Source organism: Equus asinus, chromosome 3 (assembly GCF_041296235.1).
Source record: "Equus asinus isolate D_3611 breed Donkey chromosome 3, EquAss-T2T_v2, whole genome shotgun sequence".
NCBI classification, from domain to species: domain Eukaryota; kingdom Metazoa; phylum Chordata; class Mammalia; order Perissodactyla; family Equidae; genus Equus; species Equus asinus.
Genome location: NC_091792.1, coordinates 107,723,810 through 107,736,438, shown reverse-complemented (window position 1 = coordinate 107,736,438; position 12,629 = coordinate 107,723,810). Strand labels below are relative to the sequence as shown.

The 12,629-nt window shown below is 36.8% G+C and overlaps 1 pseudogene; it reads left to right on the top strand.

Annotated features, from left to right (window-relative positions):
* Positions 1 to 286: 286 nt before the first annotated feature.
* On the top strand, positions 287 to 12,629 carry LOC106826089 (UDP-glucuronosyltransferase 2B31-like; annotated as a pseudogene).

Here is a 12,629-nt window from a genome sequence, read left to right as displayed (position 1 = left end):
CAGAACTATATGAGTTTAATAACTGCAGATTAACAGAAATGACAACAAAACAGATACAATAGAGTAAAACAGGGTTTAGGTGGGAGTGGAGGGTGCAGAGGGCACTGGATATGATCACAGCAACCAAGAAGTGATTCCTACGGTTCCCTGAGAAGTCACGAGACACCTAATAAATGTCACCAAGAACTTCATGTTGAGGAAAGCACTAACTCCGAAAGATAAGTAGGGGCTCTATTGCTGAGCTTAGAACAATACATTCAATAAACTGCATTAAAAAATCGATTCAATGATGCAAAAATTAAATTATGAATATTCTGACTTTATTCCAAAGCTCTGTGAGGATGCAGTTTTGACCAAGATCTAATGAAGAAACTGCAAGAGCCAAATTTGATGTTCTTGGAGATGCCATTGTTCATTGTGGTGAGCTACTGTCTGAACTACTTAACCTCCTTCGGTCTATACTCTTCAATTTACCACTGGCATTACATGTGAAAAACTCTGTGGAGGGCTTTCGTTACCTCCTTCCTATGTACCTGTTGTTCTATCAGAACTTAGCGACAAAATGACATTTATGGAGAGGGTGACAAATACGTTGCATTTCTTATATTTTGATTTTGCATTTGAGACCTTTAAAAAGAAGTGGGGTAAGTTTTGCGGAGAAGCATTAAGTGAGCCATTGGTTTATTTGTTACATTTTCCCTACAGTAGATGGAAAGAAACCTTATTTTCTTTGTGTGTTACAGAATATATGTATATATATATATATACAACTAAAGAGAATTTATATTTTCTAAGGTTTAGTGTCAAAATGGACGTAAGATAATTTTTCAGTCAAAATTTACCACTCATTCAAGAAAGCTTGTGCAAACTATTCGAGAATTCTGTGACATTGTAGATGTAATTTCATTTGACGTTCATCTACCATACTAATATTTTTAGAGTTTGTTTATTTAAAGAGCTACATATGCAATATGTTTTCCATAAATCATAAGTCTCAGTTATTTATTGTTGTATAACCAACCATCTTAAGACTTAGAGTTTAAAACAGCAACCATATTATTTGCTCACGATCTTGCGGACCAGCAACTTGGGTTGGCCTCAGTTAAATGGCTCTTCTTTGGGCCTTGCTAGGGCTCACTCATTAGGCTACAAGTAGCTATCAGCTTAGCTGGGGCAGCATGGTCCAAGAAAGTGACACTCACGTGGCTGGGGTTTGGCAGATTAGCTAGACACATTAATTGTCTCTTCCATGTGGCATCTCCAATAGACATGTTGTGCTTTTACAGATGATACCATAATTCCAGAAATGCTTGCATGAACGTTCCAGGCCTAGAACATGAATGTCATTTTTACCATTGTCTACTTGTAAAACAGGTTATGAGGCAAATCCAAACTCAAAGGATGGAAAAATAGCTTCCAGCTCTAGATAGGAGAAGTTGTGAAGAATACATAGCCACTTTTAATATACTTCAGAAACTTTATTAAATATATTCAAAAATCAGCCATGAAGAAATATGTTTTACTAATCTGGTTTTAGTAAAAACTCAACTTTATGTATAAGAAAGAATGATTACTTTGTGTAAACTTTCTGTTGACTTTTCTTTAAAATTAAGTACTTCTAGGAGCTCACAGCTAAGATTCCTTTCAGGTTTCAGAATCAAAGTCTTTGATCTCTCTCCTGGATTCAATTTTTATATTATATCTGAATTGTTTCTTTGATCTAATCATCTAATACATCTATTAAGAGGGCAAGTCCTTAGTTGTGGATGAGTTGTCTCTGAGCATTATCTAGCATTACTCCTCCCTTCTCAATGGATTAAAAATCATCAGCTAAGTAAATCTAAAATTTGGGGAATTACTTTAAAATTATCAATGCCTGTTTTCTGATTCTATAATTGCTACTTCCCCTCCATTTAAAAAATAAAAAAGCAAAATATGAGGGTCTAGTATACTTTACATATCTAAACGGTATCTAATCATGATTCTGTGACAACATTCATTCAATAACAAACATTTATTGAGCTTCTGCTATGATTTTTGTTTCCAGAAAAAAGAAGAAATTTAGGCAACATTTATTGAGAATTTACTTTTTTCCAGGAAATCTTCTACATTCTTTATATTTACTAACTCACAGAAGATACATGTAGAAATCCTTTTTATAGGCGCTACTATTCTCCTCATTTTACAGATGTGGAAACTGAAGGACAGAAAGTCCAGGTAACTTGCCCAAGTTCTCATGGGGAAGATGGGTTGGGGAGGGCACTGAAACACAGCCGTCAGGCCCGTGGACCTTACCCCTTTACATATTGCATTAACTCATAGAAAAGAGACAGGCTCTGACTTCAAAAACTCAATATATTACTTGAAGAGACATCTTGCTAAGCACCAAGTATCCTACAATAAAGAAGACCAAGAAAGTTAGTTTTTCTTGATCTGGGAGAACTTTTAAACCAACACTTCCCATTGCCAACACATATCTTTCAACTACCCAAACTTAGCTTTGACCAAAGGAGTCCTCCCGCTTCACCATTTACACATATATATAAAGCACCTTTTTGTTGAGCCTTGTAAAAATTTTGAATTCTAAAAAATATCCCTTTCAAATGGAACTTAAACATGCATAGCATAAATGTAATAATTATTATCAATGTATAAGAAGGTATATAAGGTTAATTTAAGATTACAGAGGAAATAAAGATCTGAGCTATAAAAACATTATCCTTTGACTATATATTATGTACTGTGTGAGAGTATGGGAGGCAGTGACTTGGAGAATAAAACTGAGACGAAAGTCTCCAAAGCAAAGCTCTTAAAAATTAATCAAGAATCACAGATCACAGAAAATAACTTCTTAGACGAGATTCCAGAGCAAGGGTATGGAAAGTAATGTGAAGGAAAGTAAGGCATCAAATGGCAAACAATCAAAGAAGAAAACTGATTGGTGAATGGGGGGGAGGGTGGGTAGGTCTGCCCGCAATAAAAGACTAAACAAATAATCTAAAGACCAAAGTTTCTAAGATTAATCTGCTAAAAATTAACCAGGAATCATAGGTCATAGAAAATAACCTCTTAGATGAGACTCCATAGTAAGAGCATGCACAGTAACGTGAAGGAAAACAGGGATCAAGTGGCAAACAAAGTAGAAAGCTGAACAGTGAGTGGGGTGAGTGATTCGGTTGGAGGGCCTGTGAGAATGTAAGACCAAGCAAATAATCCAAAGCCACAAAGAAGCTTAGGGATCATTGTAGGTAAATAAGAGGACGCCGGTGCAAGAGGTTGGTGCAAATAAACTTTTACAATAAAGTCAGTTTTCCATCCTGACTTTCCAGAGGTTTTATGTCATTCCTTTAACAGGCTCTCATCACAGCAGTGCTGATTTATTTTAGGGCTAGAAACTGACAAAGGAGTTTCTCGGCCAAGTTATAAATACTTAAAAGGGAGAATGTTTGACTTTTTGCAGATGAATCTTTCTTACCACCCATTCCTATATGCTTGGCAATACTTACTTTAGTTTTTCTATATTTATAACTTTTCTGTAGACTAGAGACACAAATTAGGTATGGGAAAATACTCAGTAGACTGAATGATGGGTTAGTACCTCAGGCTACCATTTCTTTCCTCGCAGTTTTCAAGCATCTTCTTTTTAGATTAAATAGTAATAATCTATCCATGTCAGAATATTTCAAATTCCTTCAGAAAGAAAAGATTGATGACATGGAGATGGAGGTGAAAGACATGGTTTCATTTTGTATCTCTCATTCATCATGTATTTTCCTGATCACGGATGATCCAGGAGTTTGGTCCTGAAATAAAATTTCTGCTGTAAAATTTTCAAGGGAGAGTGAGACTTTAAGCCTTAGAAGGGAAGGTTTATTTTTTCCTGGTGAGATCTATATCATTAGGGAGGACTCTTGAGCCACTGGGGTTTCTCTGCTTGCCTTTCACTATCCTTGTAAAGGATACTCAGCTTCCCACGTGTAACCTGTTTATTCTTTGTGCAACTGGAGACCAGATTGAGACAAGTGTGAACAATGCAAATCCTCACGCTGCAGATCTGTATTTAATGTGGAGGATCATTATGATATTTAGAAAGCATTTTTCTCTTTTTCTGAGGAAGAGTAGCCTTGAGCTAACATCTGCTGCCAATCCTCCTCTTTTTGTTGAAGAAGACTGGCCCTGAGCTAACATCCATGCCCATCTTCCTCTACTTTATATGTGGGATGCCAGCCACAACATGGCTTGATAAGCAGTGCCACGTCCACACCCAGGATCTGAACCAGTGAACCCCGGGCTGCCAAAGTGGAACCTGGGAACTTAACCACTGTGCCACCAGGCGGGCCCCAGAAAGCAATTTCTTATTCAACCAACTTACATCAATCATAGGGCATTTCTTCACTTCAGTGAGCAGTAAAGTGGATTCTCAGTGGGTACCATGTCTCATGTGAAACCTTGTCACACGGGGTCTTCTGCAGAGATTGAGGGTCATCAGTTAGCAAAGAAAATAATACATTTAAAATGCCGCAGGATTCAGTAAAACTGTCACAAATATCATAAAAGATATAAACCTAAAACCTTGGAGATGGAAAACAAGAAGATGGTCATTTAGAATGTAACATTCACTATATAGTTAAACAATTACAGAGAAATATTGATTTAGACATATAATGTATCAGTTATCTTGAATTTGTAATACAGAAAAAGATGAAATAAGTCTTTAACAAATATTTGAACTTTGAAAACCTGCTGAGGTAAGAGTATCTTCTTAGCTATTAATTCTCTCACTTACATGGTTTTCGTTTTGCTATTTTTGTTGCTTAAACATTTGTTGCTTAAAGATTTTAAAACACAGTCATATTTTGAACATCTTCACCTACAGAGACCTGAAAATGTATTCCTATATTTTCTAAGAATAAATGGATATAAATTCACAAATATATCTGTTTTCCTTTCCCTACTTGCTTTCTCAGGGAGACTCACTACCTTGCGTGAACTGATGAGGAAAGCTGATATATGGCTGATACGAAACTACTGGGATTTTCAATTTCCTCATCCACTCTTACCTGGTTTTGAATTTGTTGGAGGACTCCAGTGCAAACCTACCAAACTCTTCCCCAAGGGAAAACTTTGGTGTCTTGAAATTCGTTTTCTTTCCCAATCCAGATATCATCTTATAGAAAAGACATGGGGGAATATACAAATTTCTTCACAGCATTCCCTCACATATTATGTTTTTCATTATCACAGAAGATTCTGGGATACAGATGGTTGTTCAAAAGATGAAAGAACTGCAGAATCTTGTGGATATAACCACTATAAAGCAGTCTTTCAGTGTCCAACACATAATAATGGACAATTTTTTCAACAAATGAGCATACTCTGTCTACTAGATGCCAAATTCTACACTGTGCACTGGAGGAGAAGAAGAAGTGAATGAGACAGACACAGTTACCCTCGATGGGGAGCTTAGAGACTAGTTGGTCGAAAAACTATAAATGTGAAGTACATGAAATTATTTACAGTAAAGTATAAATCATGTTATAAGTAAGATGGAGGTGGTATGGGAGCTCTTGTCTTGTATTTTATTAAAGTAAATTGCAATCAGGTATTTAAAAGAATCAAATTCTGACAAAGTTAAATTGAAAGTGAAAATATGTGGTGGGATATGGTGCTTTAATACGTGATATGATAGCCAGCAAATATACAAAGGCTTCAATCTGGCCTTTAATACTCTTTTTACAAAATATGGAAGTGCAAGAAAAAAGCAAAAAATAAAGGTTTTACTTACCTATCCCATTGAATTGATGTGAGGATAAAAAGTTCTAATTCAGTCATTCTTTATTATTTGCGAGTTCCATATTTTTGAATTTACCTACTCACTAAAATTTACTTGTAACTCAAAAATCAATACATGCAGTGCTTTCATAATCATTCATGGATGTGTACAGATTAGCAAAAACATTGATTCACCTGACAGGCATGTTCCCGGTTAAGGCCAAGGTGATGGTGTGCCTCGTTGTACAGCTATCATACTATAAATGTGTCACTTTCCCAGTCTATTTTTTTTTTAAGGAAGATTAGCCCTGAGCTAACTACTGCCACTCCTCCTCTTTTTGCTGAGAAAGCATGGCCCTCAGCTAACATCCGTGTCCATCTTCCTCTACTTTATATGTGGGACACCTACCACAGCATGGCTTGACAAGCAGTGCCATGTCCGCACCAGGATCCGAACCAGCGAACCCCGGGCCACTGAGAAGCAGAACATGCAAACTTAACCACTACGCCACCAGGCCGGCCCCTCCAAGTCTATTTAATGCCACATTTTTTGCATTTTTGTAATTTTTTGGTGATTGCACTGTTTGGAATGGCCCCCAAAGATGGTACTGAAGTGCTTTCTAGTGTTCCTCAGAGGAAGCAAGATGACTATGCCATGCCTTAGGGAGAAAATATGCTTGTTAGATAAGCTTCATTCAGTTCCATGAGTTATAGCACTGTTGGCTATGAGCTCAATGCTAATGAAGCAACAATATATATTAAACAAGGTGTCTGTAAGCAGAAACACACAGAAAACAAGGTTATGTGTTGATCAGTTGATGAAAATGTATAACAAGAGGCTTCGGGAACCTAACCTCGTACATCCACTGGGAGCAATGATTTAATACTCACTAATGATGTTTGCAGCTACTTCACAGAATGTCACTGCCGGGAATAATAAGAATCAACTAAATATGCAAAGCCCTTGCACAGAGCTAAGCACGCAGTGTTTAATAAATATTAGCTATTGTGATTTCAATTTAACTAGTAACCTTTTTTAACAGAAAGAATCCATTTTAGTAAAAAAATAAGCACACAAAAATGTCACAATCTATTTGAGGCTTTAAGCAATCTCACTAGTATCTAGACTGGAGGGATTCCCTCTGAGGTCTATGTAGGAGTATGGATGTATATGAGTGTGTACTGGCAAACTCCTGATATTGTTTCCAAAAACATATCTGAATGCACTCCAGCACTTGATCTGGTCTTATATGAGATCAAAAAACCTCACAGCACAAAACAGAGCAGTGATCATTGTAACCTGATAATACAATTTGTGGAAATCAGCCTCTTTCCAGAATTAGTTGTAGTGGTGCATTTAAAATCATTCAGTAGTGCATAAATAAGATATGATATAATTATGCTCAAACTTTTAAATTGCTTGATTTCACTAGCTGGCTTGAAACCAAATACAACAAATAAGACATCAGGAAATGCCTGGTTTAACATTAACCTTCACAACAGAGTTAGAAATACAAGTGAAAGTTTTCAGTAATTTTACATCTTGGATCCCAATTAGCTCATAGAAATATTGATTAGATGTTTTACCCATTAAATCACATCCTCAAGTAGTAAAAACACCCAAAATAAATAGTTTGCAAGCAAAATTTGTCACATTCATTGTCAGTTAAGGTGTTAGTTGCCTTGAAATATCTGGGCCAGGATCAGATAGAATCAAGTTTGTACTCAAGTTTGAATCATTCTATATAAAAATACTGTTAATACATATTGCACTTTCTTTAGGACTTTGAATGAAAATTGGAAGAAACAAACTGCAGGAAGTTTTGAAAAGCTATGTCCTTAATATGAGATTTGATCAGCATCGCACGCCCAATAGTAGCAGAGCATGTGCCGGAAAGAAAATGGATATAAGAGTTTAAGAAAAGGAAGATTATTTCATAAATTCATAAATCTTTCAGTCAATTAATGTAATATCACCTAGAAAAAAATGTTAGTAGATCAGAGTCTTAGCTGAGGCTCAAATTTAGGGAGACTTTTGGTAGTGGGAATCTGAAACACCAGGAAAGGTTGTGGATCACAAATTGAGAGTTCTTATTTATGTACATTAAGGGGATTTAACTAGAACACTTCCTTTCTTTTACCAAAGCAAATATATGTAACCTCATAATCAGGTTATATCACATATAGCCTTTGTAATCAGGAAAGCCTACACACCAAAAAAGACCTGCCGAGAAACTGCCAAGAAGGAAAGTGGATCACTTCCATTTCAGTAACAAATATATTGGATGAAGAGTGACATACAAATTCAAGAAGCCTGATTGCAAAAGGCCTTTCACATTATTCAAGGAATTCTATTAGGAGTTTAGATCCTTTTCATTCATCATCATCTGTTACTTTCTCAAAAGAATAACAAAAAAGCCCCCCACAAAACCTGTTCATCAAACAAAGCTGGGTTTATTTGGCTCATTATGGGAAAGACAATAGCTCCTTGACAAGGTTTTATTACTGTTTCAGAAAAGGAAAGTGAGGGGAAGATAATTCCAAGGGATTGGGTTAGCGATATCACGGAGGGCTGTGTAAAGTAGGGAACTGGTTGCAAGTGAGCAAAGTTTATGATATAACTTCGGACTGCTGGACACAGTGAGGCAAGGTCTTGACTCTTGTCTTAGTAAGCAATCTATGTGTTTTAGTGAGTAAACTATTTTAGTTGGTCACAGTCCTGTAATCCTGAGACAACTAAGCTGTTGTTGCTAGGTCTCAGTGATGTTTAACATAGAACTAGGAAAAAAGTGCCTTGTCTTGGTAGTGTTTAACACATGGAATGGAAATTATAACATTTTTAGTGCTCACTTAAGAAAATTAAACTTATGTTGCCACAGTGGGAAAAGTTCTCAAAGGACATTTTCTTTTTATTGTCATCTCTTGTTGAGAATTGATAATTAAAAACCATATTTGCCTAGTAATCAGTGTTATATGTTGGTTAAAGAAAATGGATTTCATATCACACACCTCCTTCTAAAAGGATTTAATGCTTTGGCATGTTAGAAGGTGAGACTATTCTAACAATTCTTTTCTGTTTAGAAATGTATGTATTCACTTCCTTCAAACAAACTAAAAAAAAAAAAAAAACAAATAAAATAAACAAAAATATCTCTCTGCACTGATGTCTTTCATATTATCATGACCTATCTCCTTTCCGGAAATTGAAGTTTGTCCGGAGCTCTGGAGAAGATGGCATTGTAGTATTTAGTTTGGGGTCAATGGTCCAAAACCTTCCAGAAGAAAAGGCTAACATGATTGCATCAGCCCTTGCTCCGATTCCACAGAAGTTCTGATAAATTGCCTTCATGATGAACAACTACTTGAATGAGTCTCTTTATAATCTCTAGAGTGGGTCCATTAAAACAGTTTCTGCAAATGAGTGAAAATTTCATAATACAATTAGATCAAAACGAACTCATGTATCTGTTTTGCTTTTTAAGTCGAATTCTAAAAGAGTGCAAGGGGGACACATTTGCTTCAATATTCCACTTTAACTTTTATTTTGCTCTCAGAGACATTTATGTATTAGAGACTCTGTGTGATGTTTTGCTGCTACTATGATAATAGTATACCAGTAACGCAGCAAGAATGCCCAAGTTTTACCCCACAAATCAAAGCATTTTCAAATGGGGATCCCGGGGGATTGTGAAGTTATGAGCAGCAGAGAGGCAACAAGTTATAGTTTAATTAGGAGCTGCATAAACACTCAATATTCAAAGCAGAATTCACAAAATAACTGAGCACGAGCATAAAGATTCAGACTCTTCCTCCTGTTCCTCCTTCCTCTTCTTCTAAGATGAAAACAGCCTATATCTTAAAACTAGCCCTTTGTGAAAGACCAAGAGAGAGGCCTGGGCCTCTGGATTCCCCTTGGTGTTTAATAGTGGGGACAACTTAACAAGGAGGCCCAAAAAGGTCCAGGCTTTCTTTCCTGTTAAAGTAGAGAGGGCAATAGGAAGGAAGGGACATGGTCTCTGACTTTAAGTGTTCTTGGTCCTGCCCATCAGTAACTTGGCCTAATCAGTATACTGTTGTGACCAACTGGCTTATGCTGATTTGCTCCTTGATGATATCTGCTTAAATGTTCAGGGAATCCATATTTGTTTTACCTCATCCATTGTGTCTTTCATCTTCAATATTTTATTCTTTTGAGGAAATTAGCCCTGAGCTAACATGCATCGGCAATCTTCCTCTTTCTGCTGAGGAAGACTGTCCTTGAGCTAACGTCTGTGCCCGTCTTCCTCCATTTTATATGTGGGACACCTGCCACAGCATGGCTCGATAAGCAGTGCTAGGTTTGGGCCTGGAATTTGAACCAGCAAACCCCAGGGTGCCAAAGCAGAGGACATGAACTTAACCACTACACCACTGGGCAAGCCCCTCCAATATTTCTGATTGGTTCTTTTTTATAATTTTAACCGCTTTTTTGAAGTAGCTCCTGAACTACATGAATTATTCCTCTACATTCTCTTTTAACTAGTTGGGCTTTTTGATGATGGCTATTTTGAATTATCTGTCATTAAGGTTACATATTTCTGGGTCTTCAGGATTGATTTCTGGGTATTTGTCATTTTGTTTCTGTTCTGGAGATTTAATATAATTTTTGATACTGCTAGAGGGCACGGCTCTGTTCTTGCACATCGTGGTATTATTTGGTCATAGTTACCACTTATCGCCACTGGGTGGGAGTCAAGAGCTGTGTATTCAGAGCCCTCTCTGTTCTGCTTGAATCCAAGGCACTGGGGCTGGTGCTGAGTAGTAGGGGGAGGGGTGCTCATTCTGTGTGCTCTTGGGATTTTCTTGCTCTACCCTCACTATCTGCTCTCCTGAGGTGTTGGCTTGATGAAGTTAGCACCACAATAGCTTTCCCCTCCATAGGGGGCTTTCCTCTAGGCTAAGAGGAACCTCAGGGATCTTTGATGTTCCTACAAAGGGGCAACCCCTCCCCCTTCCTTCCCTCTCACAGGTGCTGGCAATCTCTAGATTGCAATCTTTCAAGGAGGGAGTAACACATTCTCTTACCCCATTCCACCTCTTCTGAGGGGGAATTCAGCCTCTCCACCTTCTGATGTATAGCTGTGTGGCACTCTCAGATGTCTTTTGTGTTGTGTGGATGTTCTCTGTTGGAATATGAATGTATTTTTCATTGTATTGTGGGAAAGACAATTCACTGAGAGAGCTCCCTATGACATGATGGTGACGTCATTCCCCTAATGTGAGTTTTTTAAAAAATGTTATCCCTCGTACTATTAATAATTCTGCAATTCCTACCTTTGTAAAAATATATATATAAAACTATGGATGGAAAATTCCATTGTTAATACCTTTGAGAGACAGACAAACTGGGATAATGCCTTGGAAAATTTCTGCCTAAAAGATTATAGGAAGCAGTGTTCTTCCAATATAAAATCTAAAATATTTCATATTCCCTCTATAAGAAGAAGGAACATTATCCCTTTGCCCTAAGTAGAAGAAAGTATAATATTATTGACAACATAAAATAGAAAGATATAATTTTCCATCAACATGCTTTATGGAGAAAATGAAAATAAGCAAATCCTCACATATACCCCTCAGAAAATGCTAAGCAAGCAAAGCTTTTTCTAGATTAAAACCACAAGTTTGTTACATGAGATAGTCACTTGAAATAAAATTTCAGAAATTGCAGTTAATATTGGGCTTACCTGACAGTTCTGATTTATTTCTTAATGCTTTTAATATTAAAGTGCATTAAATGCAAAGCCTTTTCTAGATTAAAACTGCAAATTTGTTATATGAGATTATCACTTGAAATAAAATTGCAGAAATTGCAGTTAATGTTGTGTTTACACTACAGTTCTGAGTGATTCCTTAATACTTTTAATATTAAAACGTGTCATTTACAAACTAATTTCACTCAGTCCTTTAGGACTAACAATAGCAAAAAATAAACTAATAATTCGTAGTAAACTCTACGAAAAGATAGTTGATAAATAGTGTGGGGGCCTGGAATTGGCCACCCCAAGATATGTCTCTTTGGCATGAGGATTATTTGGGGCTGGTTGCTTTTAATACACTGCAGATAGGAAAGCAACTGAAAAGTAGAATTTACTTACCCTTTTGTTAAGAGACATTTGCATTTGTAAGGGAAATCTCCATCTGTAAAGTTGTCCCCCTCTCTATACCAGGAAGAACAAGGATGACCTTATCTCTAGAAACTCCTATCAATACAGAATGCAAGGACTTAAATCTTCATAATAATCTTATTCCTGTTTCTGGTAACCTCCTGTAACTGACTCTCCCTACCCCCGACATCCTCCTTTGTCTTTAGCTGGATATGATATTTAAGGTGGTGGCTTCAGCCATTTTGGCAAGTTGCTCAGCTTGCCTGAGCCTCTCCCATGTATACATATCATAAAGCTTTGTTTAATTTTCTCCTATTATTCTGTCTCATGTGAATTTAATTCATTCTCCAGCCAGACAAACCCAGAGAGGGTAGAGGAAATGTCTTCCTCCCCTACAATAGTTACCCAGATTTTTGGTACTTCGATGTTTTAAACTATTTGATAGCACTCATATTTTAACATTTCTGGGAAAAAATATTCATATTTGCTAATGGGAGGAAGCTGGGGAAGACTTCTTAGTAGATTTTAATTTCAAAAATACTCTGTGCCTGTGTGATCTTATTCATGGAGTCGAACATTTTCTTCATGTTTGTGTGGAGATTCAGTGGAAAGAAAACAGATACATTAGGACGCAGTACTCAGGTCTTCAAGTGGATCCCATAGAATGATCTTCTTGATAAGACTGTGGCAAACAAATTAAATTTTAATTAA